Here is a 3,572-nt window from a genome sequence, read left to right as displayed (position 1 = left end):
CCGTCAGTTACACTCAGCTCACAACCGTCAAATAAAACTTAGCCCCCGACCATTATATAAAACCTGGCTCCCGGCCATCATATCACATCCCTATTGTAACGACCTGCTAATTTTCACATATATATTTTTTTTATAAATAAATTATCATCACATCATACATTCCAGCTCAGTAGGTCACAATCCACCTGGGCCCATGGGCACCAGAGATATAACAAAACATACAGCAGAAGCCTACGCAGTAGAAAGTATAAAATCATATACATCTCATCATAATGTGCATAATATATACCAGAGTCACTACAATTACTATCTCACAGTATATACATCTCAAAAATGAAATCTAGGGACAATCCCCACAAAACCTAACTGTCCCTACCAAAAACTTACCCTTCCAAAGAGGGCAAACAATTGATCTAGATTAGCGGGGCTTTTCCCGCTCTCCTATCAGGGGCTCCTGAAAAATGTATAAGATTTAGGGGTGAGACACCTCTCAGTAAGGGAAATAAACTAATACCAGTGTGTGGCAACATGAGTATTCTGTGTTCTACATATACCATACATAACATATTCAATACTGTTTATCAAATTTAGGAAAACATATGCATATCAAAACATAGCAGAACATATTGCATTTTCATAAACATTTCTCATCTCATATCATAATAATAATAACATAAAAACAATTCTGGTAGGTTAGCTGGCTGTTGTCATGTATTACCCCCACATGACTGGGTTGTGTGGCCCGAAGGCGGGACCTAACAATGGTTGGCCGACCACTACCAAGTCAAACAGTAGTCTGTAGGTCCGATGGGTCTACCCAGACTGGTCCGTACACCAGGCGCGATAACAGCACACTTCTTGAAAATAACCACATTGACCATCTAATCTCACACCACTCTGTATAACGGCATTAACACAGATATCATGATCACGAAGACCATGGACACATAGTAACGGTACCGTGCAAGTGCTAGCCTAGACCAAGCCAACCAGGTTTTGATATCATATACATATACTAAAATCGTGATACATGGATATCTCATATCAATAATTATCAAATCAATCATATGATTTTTCACATATGCATATTTCATGAAAATCATTGGCCCGTATGCCGGAATTACACATTTTATCATAGTTCGGCCCATACGCCGGCAAATCACATAGCACAGCCCGTACGCTGGCAAATCACATAGCTCGGCCTGTACGCCGGCAAACCACATAGCACAGCCCGTACGCTGGCAAATCTCATCCACATAGCTCGGCCCGTAGGCCGGCAAATCACGTAGCACAGCCCGTACGCTGGCAAATCTCATCCATATAGCACGGCTCGTACGCCGGCAAACATATTTACATAGCACGGCCCGTACGCTGGCAAATCACATATATATATATATATATATAAATATCTCGGCCCGTACGCCGGTTTTCCATCATAGAAATTCATATCGTCCCCATTCCCAGAAAACAGTATTTCACAACATTTTTATACTCATGCCACACTAAACAAATTTTCTACGTATTCAACATATCATCATTTAAATAGTATTTTCCAAATATAAATCATACATTTAAATATATTTATTTTTTCCTGAAACTAGATGCTACATATATATACATGCATTTTCTCAAAACAAAACTAACTTAGTTTATCTCCTTACCTGATTCCTGAAAAGCCCCTAAGAAAATCTTCCCCGTATCCACAAGGTTCTCAACTCAATACCCTGAAAATGAAAACTCGTAGAATTAAAATTTAGTATTTTCGTACGTACAACATTTTCTATAACCTCCACTAAGTCAAATTCGACTTAAAAAGTCTTACCTCAACTTAGGGATGATTCACAACGTTCCCAATCAACACCCCTGGAATTGAAAATTTTCAGTATTAAAGTTTAGTATTTTTATGCGTATATCACTTTTTTCAACTGTCAAAAATCCAAATATTGAATATAAAGTCTTACCTTGGATTTGGGATGAAATCCAACTTCGTTTTCCTAACGATCCGCTCCGGCAGACTTGTAAAAAATTTCGTCAGGACCGTCGTGGTGGCTTCGATTTGTCGATCCGGCGTAAAACTAGCCCGAAATCGAAGAGAGAGAGAGAGTCGTAGGAGAGAGAGAAAGCACTTCCAAAAAATCTAAGCAAGCTTCTTGAAGAAATTTGAGTTATATTTTTTATATAGTAATCATTAATTAAAGTTAAGCTTCTTAAAGAAGCTTTCACACTTTCTATATATATATATATATATATATATATACCTTTAACCTATATATTAAATGCATATCATAATAACTTACTTATATACACACACACACACACACACACACACACACACACACACACACATATATATATATACACATACATGCTTCAATATTTATATATATATATATATATATATATTTTTCCTTATCATACTATTCATTTTACTTGTTAATTTAATTATTTTATTATTATTATTTTTTTTTAAATTTTATTTTTCCCGGTTACTACACCTACATTATTCATAAGCAATTTCAGTATGTTTCACAACCATTCTCAAATTTGGTTTCACGATAAACCATAAAATCATTCACCTACCACACAATTTTAATATTTGAAAACAGTCCAGGAGACAACCAAAGATACACAATATTTTTAGTTCGTAAAATAACTCATATTTTCCACCGTTTGTAATATTCAAAAATATTTTACCATATATCTAAAGTTTGTAAAATCCCTGTTGAATGGTTGGTTTTCAAAATAGCCTTTGAACTCATAAATAAATAAATAAATATATATATATATATATATATATATATATATATATATACCAGTTTAATCGGTTTAAATTTTATAAAAATTCTGACTTAACTTAATCCCCTTACCAGATTCCTATAAAGCCTGCTAAAATTTTAACCACGCCTAAGGCGTTCAAACTCTTGTTGGCCTTATAAGGTTTAAAATCTTGTTTTGATGATAACAAATCATAGAAACTTAACATATTTGATTAAGTGATGATATTTCAGGACTCAAGTATGTGAATACAAGGTTAAGTGCTCACAAGGATCATTGAAATCTTATACTCCAAAGAAAGATGATCAAATGAAGCTTAAAGAATATTAAGACATGAATTCAAAGATGATCTAATAAAGTTTGAAGATCATGAGAGCATGAATGTTAAATAGAACTTGCTAAAAGCTTAAAGCATATTGAAACTTGAAGACAAAATTGAGTAAAAGAAAGACAAGCACGAAGACTTAAATGCTTATAATGTCAAAGTTTTAAGAAATATGATGTAAGTACTTCATATTTAAATATCTTATGGAAATATGTTGAAACTCTTTAGGGGTAATTATGGACTTAGAGATCTTATTTCAAATTTCAGAAAATTTTTTATAAGTAATCAAAGTAAGAGAGCGAAAAAATTTTGAAAACTAAAATGAAAAACCAGAAAAGTGATTGCCCAGAAAATTGAACTAACATTCCAGAAGACTAAAGTATTACTTCAAACAACTGAAGTTTAACTTTAGTCTACTGAAGAATTTCTTCAAAAGACTGAAAAATAAGTTTAGTCTGCTAAAGATTTTCCT

The sequence above is a fragment of the Malania oleifera genome, chromosome 4 (genome assembly GCF_029873635.1).
Source record: "Malania oleifera isolate guangnan ecotype guangnan chromosome 4, ASM2987363v1, whole genome shotgun sequence".
In the NCBI taxonomy this organism is placed as follows: Eukaryota; Viridiplantae; Streptophyta; class Magnoliopsida; order Santalales; family Ximeniaceae; genus Malania; species Malania oleifera.
Note: the sequence above shows the minus strand (reverse complement) of the source record.